This window comes from Aulonocara stuartgranti (assembly GCF_965226115.1).
Source record: "Aulonocara stuartgranti genome assembly, chromosome: 10".
NCBI classification, from domain to species: domain Eukaryota; kingdom Metazoa; phylum Chordata; class Actinopteri; order Cichliformes; family Cichlidae; genus Aulonocara; species Aulonocara stuartgranti.
In genome coordinates, this window is record NC_138946.1 from 17402531 (window position 1) to 17422587 (window position 20057).

General features: G+C 41.6%; 1 protein-coding gene and 1 long non-coding RNA gene across 2 annotated transcripts in view; both read left to right on the forward strand.

Moving 5' to 3' along the window:
* Window positions 1-976: 976 nt before the first annotated feature.
* On the forward strand, window positions 977-4791 carry LOC309715770. Its single transcript, XR_014279285.1, has 2 exons — window positions 977-1386; window positions 3174-4791. It is a non-coding gene; the product is annotated as an uncharacterized lncRNA (long non-coding RNA).
* Window positions 4792-8421: 3630 nt separating this feature from the next.
* The window catches only part of LOC309715757 (UDP-glucuronosyltransferase 2A2-like), a 38878-nt gene continuing 27242 nt past the window's right edge, over window positions 8422-20057 (forward strand). The window contains exon 1 of the mRNA XM_082549134.1: window positions 8422-10256. The gene's annotated coding sequence lies outside the window, so the exon portion shown is untranslated. The remainder of the gene's footprint in view (window positions 10257-20057) is intronic.

Here is a 20057-nt window from a genome sequence, read left to right on the forward strand (position 1 = left end):
GCTATAGTGGGGGGATTATTGTACCTTCCTACCCGCATTATTAATTACATTTTATGACAAAGACACAGATACTCACGCTCACTCACGCAAACACACAATGAGAAGATCGTTGATTTGTGTATTTGTGCACTTTCATATTTTTCTGTTCCAGGTGCTGCATGTCTTTTTCCTTTTTCTTTCTTTCCTTACTTCCTAACAGTTGGTGAAACATTGTGCTTTTTCATTTGTGCTCTAAACTTTATCTATATTTTCTCCCATTTTTTCCTCACCTGTCAGCTTACACTTTGGTTTTACTACACATATATTGTAAAAACTGAAATAAGAGTAATGGGAATTAATAAATACACAGATAAACAAAACATACGAACAAGAGACGTCTCGAGAAAATTTATAGAGCTCAAAGCAAAATATGTTTGGCACTACATCACATTCAGAGCGTAATTCTGATTGCAAAAGCTGCAAGACAAGACAGGTTTAAAAAGGAAGAGAAAAAGATAGATGGGAAATAGGAGCAGTGATTTATTAAAACAGGTAAAGACACATGGAAATATCAGTCTGAAATTTAGCCCCAAACCATGGCAGAGTCTCGACTGTGTTTAGATGGTGGTGGTAGACACGCAGCGTTGTACCTTTCAGCCACTGTTCCATTGACAAAAGGCTTTTACTGCATATCCTGAAGGGTATCTGGCCCTTCAGCTGATACATACTGACGGGTGGATGGATCAACTGAAGGAGCAGATGCATCTCTCTGATCATGTGTCAGGTCTCTACTGGGTGTTTTCCTATTACTTAAGGCCTGACTTTCAGGTACTGTTTATCTGCTGTTGGCAATTTTTCAGGCCTGCCACATCGCCCTTAGTCATCCACTTATCCAGATTCATCTTTTTTTTATTATTAGAGGCTCACTGCACACCTTATGCTAATCTCTCTGATTGTTGCCAAACATAAATCACAGGTTTGCATTGAGAGGGGAATGGCTCAGTCACGACAGTGAACCTGCTGGTTCAGGGCAATGACATTATACTTATCCCTCTGGTTTAAATTTGCACTTGGATAACTGACTGGTTAGTGTGATGTCCCTGGGTTATTTTACACAGAGGGCCGGATAATATATCGAGTACGGGAGAGAGTATGAGCGTGCAGCGTTTAAAGCGTGGAAGTACTGACCTTACTTTGAGTTTGACTCCATAAAAAGTGACAAAAACATTAGTGTCCGTTGTGCGTGGGAAGAAAACTTCTTTTTACAGCGAAAAAAACCCTAAACAAGCTCCGAGTGCGCAACGACGTAATGGGAAATTCACAGAGAAACTCGCGGATTCCTCCACTGACCACTGCGGCACACCTGCACCAGGGTAAACCTCCGCCTACCTCAGTCCTGCTTTACAGGTGAAAATAGAGCAAAAGGACCGCTAGTCTTTGACTTTATTTATTTTCTGCTGTGTTTTACTTGCATCTATTTGAAAGACTGAGTGTAAACGCAAAAAATATTTTATTTTATGTGCTGGAATGTGTAGAAAATAGGTTTAAATGTTAAACTAATTTCTTCAAGTCAGAGAATGGTGCATATTTTAGTTGATGCATAAAGTTAAAAGATTAAAACTGATAAAACAAGTTAAAAAAGAGACTTTTCCATTTGATTACATTTTGTATGATGGATTATGCAGAAAAAGTAGAATTGGGCTGAAAGATCTATCACTTTATCACCTATTCAGGTTGTAAATCGTGTAATTAATTACTTTTGAAAATAAGTAATCAGTAAAGAAACAAAATTACTTTTTTGGGGAAGTAGTCAGTAATTAGTTACTGATTACTTTTTTCAAGTAACTTGACCAACACTGCGGCTGACTGCTTGAACAAACTACCAAAAGGCAAACAATCAAACAATCAGCTGCTATTACGTTGGCTAAGGAAAGCCTCCATAACTAATAATTTATGACTGTTTATTTTATTGTTACATTTTTAATGTAATTTATCAACACAGTCATGCAATGTTGACGCTGCCTTTAACTAAATCCTCCAAACTATGTAAACATCAAAATTTGATTGATTTAAGAGTCATTCATTTTTTCCACAGAGGCATTTTTATATGGATATTTTTATCCATAGATAATTATTTTTATCCATATAAAATAGATAACATTTTTATCCATGTAGAAATCAGTGATTTACTTAAAACCTAAGTAAATTATTCAGTAAGATGATATCTAAGATGATATCTAAGAACATATCAGACCACTGTACTTGCTTTGGTTGATCTCCTTGGTTCTCCTTTCTACTTCAGTATTCAGCGTGACTAAGTAATAATGCTAAGCAGGCCCAGTAACTCAAGTCTGGTCTGGAGTAGCATGTTCTGGCCTTGTGCTATTGCCCCATGTACCTTCAAATAATAAACAGCTGTGGTTACTTAGACATTTTTTTTATTCTGTCTGGATTGGATTCAAGATCTGATTACAATCTGATTACCTTGTGGCTATGTAATCTTTCTTGGCATTTCTTCGATTAGCTCCCTGAATTCTCTGTTATCTGTTTTTTTTTTTATTTAATGCAGTAATTACCCTTTTTTATACGTTGTCCTCAAACAGCAAAGGACCAGTTCAGCTTAGAAGCTGCTATTTTTCCTGAAATAGGAGGAGGATTTCTATGATTAAATTATGATTTGATATTAATTGGATGCACAGAAAAAGAGAGCAGAGCAGGGCAGAGGGCCTGAGCTGAGAGAGCCAGCAACAAATCTGGTGAAGTCATGTATATGGCACAAATTTTCTGGACTCTTTTTGATTATTTTATGAAAACATTTAAACCATCCCTCCTAAACTTGACAGAAATCTATTCATTGTAACAAGCCACCTTCCAGGCTTCATGCTCTACTTTGTTTTCTTTTGGCAGCAGCCTTGATCATTAGAGAAGTGAAGCTAAGAGTTGGGAGTGATTAAGGTTACAAAAGTCTGTTCCTCTGGTCTACTCTCTCTCTGGGAAGTTGTACTTATAGTTTCCTTGGTTTGTTGGTTTTCTTTGTTTTGATGACTTTGTCTAATTCTCTTACATACATTCACAATCGCCCACGCATGCCTCGATGCATTACATTCCACAACTTGCTGTAAGTTTTGAGAAACTAATTAAATAAGGTCACTGGAAAAAATAAACCTTTTGTTTGGACTTTCTTTTGTTTCTAGGCTAAGCCAAGTTTGTAACATCATCCACAACTGTGTCCAATGGGAACCGTCAGGAAAAGGCACGAGAGATGCTGGAAGCAATTGCTTAACAGATTCCCAAGAAAGTGCAACAAAAACCTGGAAATGAGTGCTTGAGCAACTATGATGCTTAATAGTTTAAGAAGAATTTTTCTGCTGCTCCTTGGCAGGTAGCTCCATGCCCTCCTGGGTTTTAATTGCACCTTAGAACACATATGCATCAACACTACAATGAGCGGGTGGAGGGAGGTTTGGAGTCTTCTCCCACCCCCATTCTCTGCGGCCTGCTGGAGCGGGAGGGCTAGTAGGAGGAGTTGGCCATCCGACTGCGGTCTGGGGTGTGGGGCCTCCCTGCTGCTGCGGAGTCGGGGTGGTCTGCCTCTCCCCACCGCAGGGAAAAGGGTAACACCACCTGGGTCTGGGTGCAATTCCCCCCTCCAGGGGCAAGGGTACCTAGACCCGGTTTGTAGAGTACGCTTGGGGAGTGTGATTGTGTGTACAGCGTCTCTTTATGTCTGTCTCCACGTTGGTTGAGTGTGGAGTGAGTGCATATGAGAGCATGAGGGTGGGAATGGATGTTTGTGTCTGTGTGTGCCTGTATGTCTGTGTCTATATGTCAGGTTGGGTATCAGACGCCACCTCTCTGGGGACACCTCAGGCCCTCCAAGGTTTGGAGGCCTATCTCCACCCACCACCACTTCCCCTGCCGGTGGCGGACTCCCTCAGGTGTCGGTGTGTTGGTGGTTCTTTGTGTCTGGGGGTGGGCGTCCGGGTACACACCGGCTCACTCCTTGGCGGCCGCTTGTCGGGGCCTGGGGTCTGGGGCTCGCTCGGGCCCCTTTGGAGGTGGGGTGCCCCCGGCCTCTCGGCCTGGGGCTCGGTCACTCAGGCACAGCTGGGGGCCGGCGGAGCTCACGGGCGCGTCACTGCAACTCCCCCTGACTTCTGCTCCGCGGCTGCTGGGCGAGCCCTCATCTGGGACTCTCCTCAGCTCTTACTGGAACAGTGGCGCGGCTGCCCCTCTGTTGGTCTTCCATGGTCTCTTGTGTTCTGGGGGCCTCTGGATGTCTGGAGTTTTGATCTCCTCCATACCCGCTTCACACCCTGGAGGACGGGGCTGTGGCCCCCCCACACTCCCTAGCAGATCATTACATGGAGAAACCTTTGGAATGCAAGCATGCTGATCCACACAGGTATGCACACATGGGTATTCACAGACGCGGACTAAAGCTTTCTTGGCTGCTGCCTCAAAGCACACTGTGCGCTGTTTATCTTGCGTGCTGCACAATATCGTTTATTATTTAGTAAATATTGATATCTATGACTAGCTAGTTTATTGTGATGGTGCTTTGTTCTCTCTATTATTATGTTACTCTTTGTTGTTTGCTGTCTCCTCTGTTTGTTTTTTTTGTTTGTTTTTTTTTTTTCTCCATACAGGTGACCCAGGAGTTCTTTTTTTTTTTTTTCTCTCTCTTCCCCCCCTTCTCACCGTCTCTTCTCCTCTTTGGTTTTCTTTCTTTCTCTCCCCCTCTTTCTCTCATTCATTCCCCCTGTCCTATTTATTAAAAAAAAAAAAAAAAAAAAAAAAAATGACAAAGGATGAACTGAAGCTCTGCCATCACGTAATGTCGCATACTGCTGTTTCTGATGTCATTTAAAAAAAAAAAAAAAAAAAAAAAAAAAGAATTTTTCTGGAAAGCAACGATGCCCCAATGGATACATTTTTAGAGTTTTTATAAAATTTACATGATGTCATTAGGGTGTTTGATTTTCACTGGAAACGTGAGGTAGAGTGGGTTCAGAGCTTTGCAATGGATTCCACATTAAATCTTACTTTAAAACATGACCAGTGCTGGATTTTGTAATACTGGAACACATCTGGAAAACAAATGTGGTAAACATGATGGCTGCAACTCGGTGCATTTAGGAGTGTAGATATGGTTAAGATTACCTGCTGAAGTTCAAGCCATGCATCAGAATGGGGAAGAAAGGTGATATAACTGACTTTGACCATGCCATAAAACTCACTAGACACTGCTGGTCTACTGAAATGTTTCCACGACCGGCTCTAGAGTTTACAAAACTATCCAAAAAAGAGCAACTATCCAGGGAGTGGTGGTTTCCTGGGTCCGAATACCTTGTTGGTTTCAGAGGTCAACCAAGGTATACAAAAGAGTATCTCTAAATGTAATGTGTGTTCGTCGTCGTAGGGAAATTACTCCTGTGCATTTAACCCATTCACCTAGTGAAGCAGTGGGCAGCCAATGCAGTGCCCGGGGAGCAGTGTGTAGGGACGGTACCTTGCTCAGGAGAACCTCAGGGTAGCCGTCCCATGGAGTCAAACCCACGACCTTCCGATTGTGGAACAACCACTCTACCTACTGATGTGTGAATATGCAAATGTAAAACTTACAGCAGCAGAAGACTGCATCAGATGCCATACCTCCCAACTAAGAAAAGCAATCCTAGACTACAATTTGCAAAAATATGAATAATTTTTGTTTGTTACAATATTGCTCTGATGACTTTTGATTCATGCTGCAACAGTCAGATGGTGGGGTCAGAATTTAGCATAAATAACATGAAAGCATGGCTAAATCCTGCCTTGTATCCACAGTTCAGGATATTTACTTGGCACATTTTAGGCCCCCTAGTACCAATCTTCTGATGGCTACTTCTAGCAGGACAATGTGCAATGTGATAAAGCTCAAATAATCTCAGAGCTATTTAAGCTATTGTGTTTACTGACAAAATGATGCATGCAGGCACACGCAAATTCTACCAGTAACATAACCTCCTTGACAGAGGTGAAAAAGAAAAGCCTGAAAGTAATAAATTAGGTACTTTAAACAACCAAATTCAAATATAAAACTAAACAGAGGAATGATACTTAAGACTTTGACGTGCCATGACCTGCACTGCTGGCTTTCAGAAGGTGGAGACTACAGTGAACCTGGTTTGTCTTTTCTACCTAACACAGACTTGTCAGTTTCTCCTTTTCACCTACTGACAATTAATCTGATGTTTGTGTTTACAGTTAAATTATTTTTTTCTCATAACCACCACTGATGTTTGAAGTTTGATGCACTTTTAATGCATTTTTATAGTCAGCAGTGTTGTCCAGTGTTCTGCACACAAGATTTTATCTGCACTGACAGGAACATGTCACAACATCACAACAAAAAAAGAATTCACTTTTCTTTTTTTCTTAGATACGAGGTAACTGCAGCTGAATGCCTGCCTCTCCAGACAGAAATCAATCAAAGCAGCTGTACTTTTCAGCCAGTTTGTGCTGAGAAGTGTTGGGGTTGTTACTCAAAAAGTAATGTATTACACATTACCCGTTACTTAATTGCTTGCTGTAAAGTAATTTGTTACACTACTCATTACATTATTATTTTTTCTTTGTAAAATGACCTGAAATTGTCTCATAATTACCAGCTGACAATGTTAACCTTAGGCTAGAGTCCCACATACTGTACCAGCACAAATCCCTATCCCAATGAGGATGCACAGATGATCTTTCTTTTAAAGAAAGACAACAACACAAGGAAATTTGAAAACCCAGCCTACAGACACTTCCGTGCGATTGCCAGGATTCAAACCTGACTTATCATCAATGTGTTATCTGTTGAAGTTCAGGCTCTGGCTGCTGGGCTGATGTTGTATTCAGCTTTATCATCAGTCTGGATTTTTGGCTAGCTTTGTGTTGGCATGCTGTCTGTGCAGATGCTTGCAAAGAGCCTAAGTTCTGTTAGCAGTGGAATGTAATTGTTTCTGTCTGGGATGCTGTTTGCAATTTACTGTTGCAAAAAAAAAAAAAAAAAAAAAGTAATATTCATATCATCCACTCATCAAAAGCTGTACTGCGCCACCATTTTCCTTCTTCTGCATAAACTAAAATCAGCTGATTGTCGCCAGGAAGAAAAAAAAAACAAGCCCTTGTTTATTTGATTTTTTTTAAAAACAATTTCTCAGCAATCAGATAACTGAAGAACCTTTGCAATACAAGTAACGCCATAATGAAAAATGTAATGTGAGTACTGTAGTTGTGATATGCGTGTTATGCCCAAGACTGGTGCTGAGTTTTTCTTTAAAAACATTTGTGAATGTGTTACCTGTTTGTTATACTGGTAACTTTCTTAAGTGAACCCCAAACCCGTAAACTCAGAAAAGCTTCATATTTAATTTGTTAGGAAAACATCTGTAAACACCTGGCAAACACAAGTTCTGCCACTTGCATTGATAAGGTAAAAATCAACCAAGTATTAAGTAAACTCGAATTTAATGTGTTCTCATAGATATGCTTGATGATTAACATGTCGTATGCTATGTTACTGGAGTTGCTTATTATTACAACAGCCTGCAAAGCCATTGTGACCTCAGACTTAGTGCAGCCGACATATTTAAAAGAAGATTAACTCCACTGGTGTTTAATTTGCTAATGTGTGTGTGTGTGTAGGTGAGTGGGAGGTTGTGCAAACAGTCTGAAAATATAATTTAAGAATGAATAGACATGATCAGCCTCTGCTCATTACCAGAGTGTTATAACACACCGAGGAAGGAAGCAAGAATGGGAAACATATCTTGGCTGCAACATTAAAAGCTGTTCGACAGTTGTTCAGGTAATGATACTTCACAGATGACAGTGGGCGTGGGAGGAACGTTTGAATTGAGGAGCTGGGGATGTAGTCAGAACTTAAACTGATCCAGAGTGGGATTTTATTGTGGGTGATCACAGAGGACAACTCAAAGTACATGTGTAGATTATATTTCTCAGACAGACTGAGACTGACTCAGACTGCTCAGCAGGTCATCTGTCCAGCATTTGAAAAAAATTGTTATATTTTCAGGAAAGTAAAAAATATTATATCAGCTCACTCATTAAATCATAATTTTTATCTTCTTCAGAACAAGGAAAACAGTTGGACTGGAACACTTGCAGAAACTGGTGGGATACTAACATTAATTATGAAGTTTTACCATTGCATGGTTGAATACTTGAATTGTACTAAAAAATGTAAGATGTGCAACCATATTAAACAGTATGATCAGATAATTAACATTTTAATTTAGTCCAGAGCTGTAATTTAATCCCGAGTCAAAGGCTTGATAGTCATAGCTGTCTTAAAACTGTGTGCCTGTGAGGACTGCCTTTACATCTGTTCATTGACTAGACTGGCCATCTACCACTCCTTAAAGTTGCAGTCAGTTATTTATTCAATTTATTTAATAGATAAAAAAGAATATTGTAATCATAAAAATACATTGATTAGTGTGCAATTATGCCTTTCATCAGAGTAATGCATTTTCATAAAGATGAGGTCTATCTGATAACCCTGTGCTAATGTTGTTCCTCGATTATCATAACAATGTTGTTCCAGGATCAACATTATTACTGTAAAAGACAAAGGAAAAAAACAAAACATTTTCTTTAATATAAACCTCTCTTCTGGAACAAATTGTAAGATTGTCGAATGTTTTCTTTATTAAGCTTTGAAATATGACAAATATGTTATCACGCTAGGTTTGCGGTTAGCCAAATTTAGGGTACTCATGTTGGTTTGCTTGTGATACTTGTTATTAGCATTAGCTAACTTCTGGCTAATACTTTGGTCAGTTGCAATGTTGATCCTGGACCGAAACTATTATGATGACATAGGCAGTGTTGGGGAGTAACGGAATACATGTACCGCCGTTACGTATTTAAAATACAAAATATGAGTAACTGTATTCCGTTACAGTTACCATTTAAAAAGGTGGTATTTAGAATACAGTTACTTTGTTGAAATAAATGGATTACACTGGTATTTTCCTGTTTCATAATGTGGCGGGTCAGGATTTTTTGGGTTTGTTTGACAGCTATGTTCTATCCGGTTGTTAAGTGATGACGTGACGAATCCTACTTCCGGGCCTAAAGTAGTCTGCGTTTAATATGGCTTTTGTGTTGTTAACATGTTTAATGTCTTGTATTTTCTTCTATTTAATCTCAAAAAGCTCCTAAAACAGTCAGTGATCACTGTTGACCTCCCTCGGCTTTTATTACCACTAATCATTTATTTAAGCTCAGTTTTTAAAACCTTAGGATGTAACTACAGCCCAGCCCATGCAGCAGTATATGAATGACTAACCTCGTATTGTGGATGGATTATCTCAATTGTTCTCCTGGCTGAAGTTTAGTCCTTTTACAGCATCCTGCCATGCGATTACATTTGTTCCTGACCACCGAGAACACTCACGTTAACTTTTATCGAGTGGAAAAAAAGTTAGCTTGTTTATATTATGCTAACATAGCTGTGTCGCTAGCGGTCACGTAGCACATCATTATATACCAGCTAGCCAAACTTCAGTAACCCTACAAACGTCACTGCTGTTTAGTTTTGTCTTCATTTATATTGGAAGTGATAACAGAGCTGTACGTTTTAATTTGTTTCCAAAACCCCGCAGTCAGGACATGCTATGTTGTATTTAGATAGAAGCTAGCGAGCTAACTTCCTGCTAACTTCTAACTCCGTTAAATGTCATAAATTCCGTTTTCATGGATGCCTGGATGTTAAACTCAATTGTTACACCTGGTAGAGCAGAACGCTGATCATTTTATTAAAGATGAAAGACTTTAGACAGTTTTTCAACTCTCAGTAATGCCATAGTGATCGTTTGATATATGGACCTGCAGCGGAGTTTAGGCCCAGACACGGCTAGTGACGTCAGACTTAACAACCGGATTGCTCCAGGCGGCAGCACTACGGTTGCCATGGTTACAGGGCGTTGCTCTCTCTCTGCGACTGTGTGTCCTGGGTGAGAGAGCACCTTTTTGTTGTTGTTGTGCTAAGCTAATAGGCAGAATGCTACAGGCATAGCTCTAAAGAATGTAGCCTTATGGGCAGTGTAGTCCGTGTTGCAGGGAGAATGGACTGCCATATCCGTTATGTGTCTGTGAGCAAGAGGAGGTAGAAAAAGGATAGTGGACAAGTACGAGCTGTCATCGAGCAAAAACGGGAGCTGGAAGCATGTAAATATAATAATAACCACTGCAGCCAAGAAGAGTGCCTGACAAGCCCAGTTGTAAGTACGTTATTTAGACTCGACTGTACACTGTGTTCGTGTTTTCCTCCGAAAACAATAAGTTTAGTTGGAGCAGTCTTTCAACGCCTCTCTCTGTCTCTTGCAAGCAAAGTCGACCCACACAACAAAGTAAAGCTTTTTTTCGGCTAGAGCCCAACACGGAACCCGTCGTATTAGTCAGAGGTCCCTTTACTACGGTTCGGAGCCGCGGACCTTCAGTAATAGTAATAAATCACACAGCAATAGTACATTCACATAGTTGTAAAAAGCATGATAATATATTAAGTAATCCAAAGTATTCAGAATACGATACTGTCATGGTAGAGGTTTGTGGAAGCTGCCATGTTGCCCCATGATCCTGAACATATTGAATAGACAGATGTCACCCTTTACCTCCTCAATGCAAGCCTCATCTCCTGAATGGAAGTCAGGGCTTTAACACGCAACAGCCTACATAAATATGCTTATTTATTCCTGATATTGTCACCATTTCTTATTTCGAGCAGATCTGGACAACGAGACAACTCAACAATAAGAACAACAAGAATACACTTTTCCCCTTTTCAGCAGGAAGATATGAATCACTTAAAAAAAATAATAAAATTGCACAGGGCAGGTCTGGTCAGTGCATCCACCCTTCTCAGGAAAAATACACTTGCACATCCTGTGAGAATTTCTTAACATTAGGTCCTGGAAATATGACTGAGTCTGTCATCACAGAAAAGGTGGGATGTGCAGTGGCTGTTGGCCAGCTGGCACCTCACCAAAATTATCCTGACAAAAGAAAAGAAAAAAAAGAAAGAGACTGAACAAAGTGAGAGTGAGAATGCTGTTTTAGATAAGAGCATGAGCCTGCATTTAGCCAAAGTGCTCCTACACCAAAAGGGCTAAACCTAAACTTTGGCTAAGTTGTGAAAAAAATGGTTGTCATAAAATACTTATGACATATGCTAATTTGACTGTGGAAAAGCAGCATTACTGTTTTTAAGGCATAATTACTGAATCTAGGCAGTCAGTGATTAGATTCTGTTGGTGACTGTTAAGGTAAATTATCTTTATAAACAAATGTCCTGCAAGCTACCGTAAGGGTTAGTAGCAGGAGGCACTGAGACATGTGCACTTGTTCCTCATTTTATTTGTGGTCTCCGATGTGTGCGTGTGTGTGTGTCAGAAATAAGCTATCATAGGAGCCCTCTGGAGAAGCTTGAAGAATTATCAGCCAACTGTTTGTATTGCAACGCCAATGACAATGAGAAGGATTAATGATAAATTCCTTACCTAAAAACCACTCAACAAAACTGTCAAGTAGTAGGGATGCTGGAAAAACTGAGGAAGGGATACAGAAGACAAACAACTGTGTGTGTCTCTGTGTGTGTATCTCTGGATTCTGTCTGCATACAGAATCCAAGTTCAAACTTTAATAAGTTCATGCACTGATGGAGGCCAGCTCATTATGGAGCATGTTTGCAGATTAAAGATTTTGACTTGGAGGGTTCTGACCTGTTTTAAAGAAAAGTGTTGACAACACAAACACATCAGTGCTATGAGGATAGGAAAAAACTCGTCTTTCAGTAATGCTGATGCAAGTTGTTTCAAGTTGAGTCAGAGTGGCTGAGCATTTCGTGGAAAAGATAACAGCGGCACTTCCACAGTCTGGCCCGTTTCAGGAAAAAACAGTCCTGTGAGAGAGCAAACCCTCTTTGAAAACTACAGTATGCAGTGTGCTGCCATGTAGACTGAGTTGGTATACGCTGAACCTTAAACCTTATAAGTGGTGCTATTAATGTTGAATGACAGTGTATGTATAAGGTATGCACATGTGTGCTTGAACATGTTTTAGCTAACCATATATGAGTTAAAAAAATGGGGTTGAGTAGCTTTCATTCGGTCTTCTGAACTCTATAAGCTTCTAAAAACAAACACTAGATCATGATTCACACACAAGTGTTGATGTGGATGTGGATGTGTGTTTGTGTATGTGTGTGTCTGTATGTGTGTGAATGGCTGGGCCTGGGTCTGGATTTTGCCAGTCTTTGGTCCCCGTGGGAGATGGCTGTGGAGGGTTGGAGGTTGTCCCTCCCTATAATATTAATATAAAGTATTAATAATGTAAACACTAATTTAAAGTTAAGCAACTATCATCGAATTATATCAAATGAGCTAAACAGACTGCAGCTTTCAAAGTTGACCGTGGTTTGTCTTTCTTGTTCAGTCCTTTCTGCATTCTTTGCTTCTAACCTGATGGGTTGAAGATAGCTCATGCATGAAGGTGGAGAGATATGCCAAGTATTTTTTTTTGTAGTGTTTGCCCTTTCCTAAGCAGTTTCCAGGACATCATTCCAGATTTTGGTTAATAAACCATCTGGCCTGTAAGATTAATGTGACTTCAGATAAAAAATATATAAATGAAGATTAACTGCAGTTCCAGTGTGTTCATGTGTATATTCCAACACGTAACGGGCTGGTATATTCACACACAAACACACGCACGCACGCACAAATACACATCTTCTTGGAGCAGCTGTGACTCAGGCGGAAGAGTAGGTCATCTAGGTTCGATCCCCACTGCTACTCCAGTCTGCCTGTTGAAGTGCAATGTACTGAACTCCAAGTTTTCCCTAATCTATGCGAGTGTGTGGGTGAATGTTACACAAAGTCTTTAAGTATAGGAAAAAGCACTTGTATTAATGTGTGTGTGAATGAGACTTGTCTTTACTGCTCAGTGGTATAGAAGTGTCAGTCTGTTTAATGTTTACATGCGGTAAGCTAGTGTAGTGTAGATTATTGCAGTTTATTACAGATGGATAAGACCGCCAAAATCTCTCCTTTATACACTGTGGGTATAGCAGCCTGTCACAGCCACCATTCTCCTGTCACTCATTACCTCCACTGGGACAACGGGGTTCAGTGAGCTCCAGTCCATTGTATTCTCAGAGAAATGCTTGATGGTTAACGTGTCATATTACATATTACTAGAGTCAACTTAGGGCACCAGTCTGTACTGTCTTGCAGCCTACTGTCAAAGACAAAAACAGACAAAAACATGTAAGTGAAGATTAACTGCAGTGGTGGTGTGTGTTTGTGTGTGTGGGAGGATGTGTGAACTGTCTGAAAAAATACTTTGAGAATGAATACACATGACTGGCTTGTGCCAGTCCGATGCAGCGTATGGAGTCTGTGTCTACAAGAGTGTTATAGCAATTTGAGGAAGCAGCCGAGACTCATTTAGAGTAGGAGGCAGTTATCTTGGCTGTAATATTAAGAGGAGTTTGACATTTGTTCAAGTAATGATACTGTAATGAAGAAACATATGAGTTAAAGGCCTGGGGATGTAGTTATATTTTAAACTGGTAAAGTAGTAATAGCAACAAATTACAAGTATTTTGTATTTGTACGTTGTTGCAAATACTAATATTATTTTATTAATATATTAATCTAGGACAAGGTTAGGTTTGCACAAACATAGCATAAATGTCTTTTTACCTTCTTACTTTGAGTACATTCTAGAGCCTGTAGTTTTTTAGATAGTTACATTTGCACTTCAAATTTTAACACAAGATTCTTTTCTTTTACTTTAGTAAAGATTCTCTGTGGTTTTGCTACTCTGATGGTGTTGATTCTGAAGCGAGGCACAATCAGGAGTACAGGCCACGGGAAAGAGCTGGTCTGAAAGATATGGGACTGCCAGTCAGTGACAGCTTTGAATGTGAGAAGCAGGATTTGTATTGGATACACTGGGAAATGGAGAGCAAATGAACCTGGATGAGAATAGGTTATGATACAACCCAGTGTCGTGGCAAACACACCGGTCCACCGTGTCCATTTCATGCTTGGCCTCTCCAAATCGTGAAATGTACATGCATGCAAAAGTTGCAGTAACAGCAGAGAGAGATGTTTTATTTCAAGCCAATGTGAAAATAACAACAGGAAAGCGTTGAAAAAGACATTACTAACACATTACACTACCAGTCAAAAATATGGACACACCGTCTAGTTTAATGGTTTATCTTTATTTGCACTACTATCAAATATATGAAGCAAGATGTATGGAATTATGTAGCAAAGTCTTATATGTCTAATATATTTTAGATTCCTTAAAGTACCCGCCCTTTGCTTTGTTGACAGCGCTGAAAACCCTTGGCCTTCTCTCAATGAGCTTCATGATGTAGTCACCTGTAATGGTTTTCACTTCACCGGTGTGCATTGTCAGGGGTCATCTGTGGAATCATCCCAACAATGGACTGTTCTCTCTGTTGAGGTCAGGAAAGCGATTCCGCTCCCTGAAGACCAACACAGAGAGACTGAGGAGGAGCTTCTTCCCGCAGGCGATACGGTCTCTCAATCACACCACCACACAGTACTGACCCACAGATATAGTTCTTACACACACACTGGACATTCTGGACATTGTTTTCACTTCATCACTTAAATCACTTTAAAGCATATTTGCACTGCACAAGACATAATGTGGATTGCACAACACTGGTCACTATATTCTTCATTTCCAGTTAATACTTGTACAGCTGCTGTTATATATATATATATATATATATATATATATATATATATATATATATATATATATATATATATATATATATATATATATATATATATATATATATATATATATATATATATATTCTGCACAGGGAGTGCAGAATTATTAGGCAAACACCATGAGACCGGACAGTGTGCGCACCGCGGATGACGTCAGTGCGCACACTGTGTCTGAGGAGGATGTGCGGAAGTGCTTCAGGAAGGTGAACGCACGCAAAGCTACTGGTCCGGACGGGATTCCCGGCCGCGTCCTCAGGTCATGCGCGGCTCAGCTGGCTGGAGTGTTCACGCACATCTTCAACCTTTCCCTCTCTCTGTCTGTAGTCCCAGCCTGCTTCAAAATGGCCACCATCGTCCCTGTACCCAAATCCTCCACCATCTCCTCATTGAACGACTGGCGACCTGTAGCCCTGACCCCCATCGTAAGCAAATGCTTCGAGAAGCTGGTCAGGGACTTCATCTGCTCTGCACTACCCGACTCACTGGACCCTCTACAGTTTGCATACCGCCACAACAGGTCCACTGATGATGCCATAGCCCTGACACTACACACTGCCCTGTCACACCTGGAGAAGAGAGACACGTATGTGAGGATGCTGTTTGTAGATTACAGCTCAGCATTCAATACCATCGTTCCCTCGAAGCTGGACAGGAAACTGCAGGATCTAGGACTGAGCAGCTCCCTCTGCAGCTGGATCCTTAGCTTCCTGTCTGACAGACGCCAGGTGGTCAGACTGGGCAGCATCACCTCATCCCCCATCACACTGAACACTGGTGCTCCACAGGGGTGTGTACTGAGCCCTCTCCTGTACTCACTCTACACCTACGACTGCACAGCCACTAACAGCTCCAACATCATTGTGAAGTTTGCGGACGACACTACAGTGGTGGGTCTTATCACCAACGGTGATGAGACGGCTTACAGGGAGGAGGTCAGCGCCCTGACCCACTGGTGTCAAGACAACCATCTCACCCTCAACGTCGCAAAGACAAAGGAGTTGATAGTGGACTTCCGGAGGTGCAGAGAAGTACACACCCCCATCACCATCAACGGCGCTGCTGTGGAGAGAGTGAGCAGCTTCCGGTTCCTTGGCGTACACCTGGCTGAGGATCTTACGTGGTCAGTACACACAAACAAAACAGTGAAGAAGGCGCAGCAGCGCCTCTTCTTTCTCAGGAGACTGAAAAGATTCGGCATGAGCCCCCGCATCCTCAGGACCTTCTATCACTGTGCCATTGAGAGCATCCTCACTGGATGCATCACCACCTGGTATGGCAACAGCACCGCCTACAACTGCAAAGCTCTCCAGCGAGTAGTGCGGTGCTCTGAACGGATAATTGGAGGTGAGCTTCCCTCCCTCCAAGACATCTACAGGAAGCGCTGCCTGAGGAAAGCGGGGAGGATCATCAAGGACTCCAGTCACCCCAGCCATAAACTGTTCAGACTGCTTCCATCAGGAAGGAGGTTCTGCAGCATCCGGTCCCGTACCAGCAGACTGAGAGACAGCTTTTTCCATCAGGCCATCAGACTGCTGAACACGTCATAGACACCTCAGCTTCACTACTGGAACTTCAACATTATGCACTCCACACTGTATATAAATGCCACTTGTTTTGCACATATTCAACTCTGTATATTTTATATATTTTATTATTATTATTATTATTATTTTTTTTTTTACTATTTAATTTGTAAAAATGTGTATACACACACACACACACACACACACACACACACACACACACACACACACACACACACACACACACACACACAGGAAAATATTTAGTATACACATCCAGAAATGCATACACTATTATATATTGTACATATATTTATTAGTTTCAGGTTGGCCATTCTTGTATTTTGCTCGTTTGTGTTGTTGTGTTTGCACATCTCTGTTGCTTGTGGGGCTCGCACACAAGAATTTCACTCGCATGTGCTGTGCCAGTGTGCCTGCACATGTGATGTGATGACAATAAAAGTGATTTGATTTGATTTGATTTATTTTGTCCACATCATCCTCTTCATGCATGTTGTCTTACTCCAAGCTGTATAGGCTCGAAAGCCTACTACCAATTAAGCATATTAGGTGATGTGCATCTCTGTAATGAGAAGGGGTGTGGTCTAATGGCATCAACACCCTATATCAGGTGTGCATAATTATTAGGCAACGTCCTTTCCTTTGGCAAAATGGGTCAAAAGAAGGACTTGACAGGCTCAGAAAAGTCAAAAATAGTGAGATACAGTGGGGCAAAAAAGTATTTAGTCAGCCACCGATTGTGCAAGTTCCCCCACCTAAAATGATGACAGAGGTCAGTAATTTGCACCAGAGGTACACTTCAACTGTGAGAGACAGAATGTGAAAAAAAAATCCATGAATTCACATGGTAGGATTTGTAAAGAATTTATTCGTAAATCAGGGTGGAAAATAAGTATTTGGTCAATAAGAAAAATACAACTCAATACTTTGTAACATAACCTTTGTTGGCAATAACAGAGGTCAAACGTTTACTATAGGTCTTTACCAGGTTTGCACACACAGTAGCTGGTATTTTGGCCCATTCCTCCATGCAGATCTTCTCGAGAGCAGTGATGTTTTGCTATGGGGTTGAGGTCTGGAGACTGGCTAGGCCACTCCAGGACTTTCAAATGCTTCTTACGGAGCCACTCCTTTGTTGCCCGGGCGGTGTGTTTTGGATCATTGTCATGTTGGAAGACCCAGCCTCGTTTCATCTTCAAAGTTCTCACTGATGGAAGGAGGTTTTGGCTCAAAATCTCACGATACATGGCCCCATTCATTCTGTCCTTAACACGGATCAGTCGTCCTGTCCCCTTGGCAGAAAAACAGCCCCATAGCATGATGTTTCCACCCCCATGCTTCACAGTAGGTATGGTGTTCTTGGGATGCAACTCAGTATTCTTCTTCCTCCAAACACGACGAGTTGAGTTTATACCAAAAAGTTCTACTTTGGTTTCATCTGACCACATGACATTCTCCCAATCCTCTGCTGTATCATCCATGTGCTCTCTGGCAAACTTCAGACGGGCCTGGACATGCACTGGCTTCAGCAGCGGAACACGTCTGGCACTGCGGGATTTGATCCCCTGCCGTTGTAGTGTGTTACTGATGGTGACCTTTGTTACTTTGGTCCCAGCTCTCTGCAGGTCATTCACCAGGACCCCCCGTGTGGTTCTGGGATCTTTGCTCACCGTTCTCATGATCATTTTGACCCCACGGGATGAGATCTTGCGTGGAGCCCCAGATCGAGGGAGATTATCAGTGGTCTTGTATGTCTTCCATTTTCTGATGATTGCTCCCACAGTTGATTTTTTCACACCAAGCTGCTTGCCTATTGTAGATTCACTCTTCCCAGTCTGGTGCAGGTCTACAATACTTTTCCTGGTGTCCTTCGAAAGCTCTTTGGTCTTGGCCATGGCGGCGTTTGGGGTCTGACTGTTTGAGGCTGTGGACAGGTGTCTTTTATACAGATGATGAGTTCAAACAGGTGCCATTCATACAGGTAACGAGTGGGGGACGGATAAGCTTCTTACAGAAGACGTTACAGGTCTGTGAGAGCCAGAGATTTTCCTTGTTTGAGGTGACCAAATACTTATTTTCCACCCTAATTTACGAATAAATTCTTTACAAATCCTACCATGTGAATTCATGGATTTTTTTTTCACATTCTGTCTCTCACAGTTGAAGTGTACCTCTGGTGCAAATTACTGACCTCTGTCATCATTTTAAGTGGGGGAACTTGCACAATCGGTGGCTGACTAAATACTTTTTTGCCCCACTGTATCTTGCAGAGGGATGCAGCAGTCTCAAAATTGCAAAGCTTCTGAAGCGTGATCATCCAACAATCAAGCGTTTCATTCAAAATAGTCAACAGGGTCGCAAGAAGCGTGTGGAAAAACCAAGGCGCAAAAGATGCCACTTGCCAAAGCTGCCAAGATGCCACTTGCCACCAGTTTGGCCATATTTCAGAGCTCCAACATCACTGGAGTGCCCAAAAGCACAAGGTGTGCAATACTCAGAGACATGGCCAAGGTAAGAAAGGCTGAAAGACGACCACCACTGAACAAGACACACAAGCTGAAACGTCAAGACTGGGCCAAGAAATATCTCAAGACTGATTTTTCTAAGGTTTTATGGACTGATGAAATGAGAGTGAGTCTTGATGGGCCAGATGGATGGGCCCGTGGCTGGATTGGTAAAGGGCAGAGAGCTCCAGTCCGACTCAGACGCCAGCAAGGTGGAGGTGGAGTACTGGTTTGGGCTGGTATCATCAAAGATGAGCTTGTGGGGCCTTTTCGGGTTGAGGATGGAGTCAAGCTCAACTCCCAGTCCTACTGCCAGTTTCTGGAAGACACCTTCTTCAAGCAGTGGTACAGGAAGAAGTCTGCATCCTTCAAGAAAAACATGATTTACATGCAGGACAATGCTCCATCACACGCGTCCAAGTACTCCACAGTGTGGCTGGCAAGAAAGGGTATAAAAGAAGAAAAACTAATGACATGGCCACCTTGTTCACCTGATCTGAACCCCATTGAGAACCTGTGGTCCATCATCAAATGTGAGATTTACAAGGAGGGAAAACAGTACACCTCTCTGAACAGTGTCTGGGAGGCTGTGGTTGCAGTTGTCTAAGCATTTCACTGCATATCGTACTGTGTATGACTGTGTACGTGACAAATAAAAATTTGAATTTGAATTTGAATTTCTGGCTTTCTTAATGGGGTTGGGACCATCAGTTGTGTTGTGCAGAAGCCTGGTTGGCACACAGCTGACAGCTGTATTTAACAGCTGCTAGAATTCATGTTTAGTTGGTTTTTTTTCAACAGCACAGTGACCCCAAACACACTTCCAGGCCGTGTAAGGGCTATTTGACCAAGAAGAAGAGTGATGGAGTGCTGCACCGTATGGCCTGGCCTCCACAGTCACCTGACCTAAACCCAGTCAAGATGGTTTATAATGAGATGGATCGCAGTTTCCTATGATTAAGAACCCTGGGATGTACTTTATACATTTTTTGCTCACTATCCTACATCCATGTTCATTTCAACTTTTGCCTCTCCAAAGTGTGAACTGGCGTGTCTATTACATGCTTTGCCGTGACACTGGGTTGTATAATACGGTGAGACATTACTGATGTGGGTGGTAAAAGAGTGAGTGCAGCATGACTCAACAACTTTTGACACTAAGGAAAGTGTTGACCTGACAACCATTTATAGAG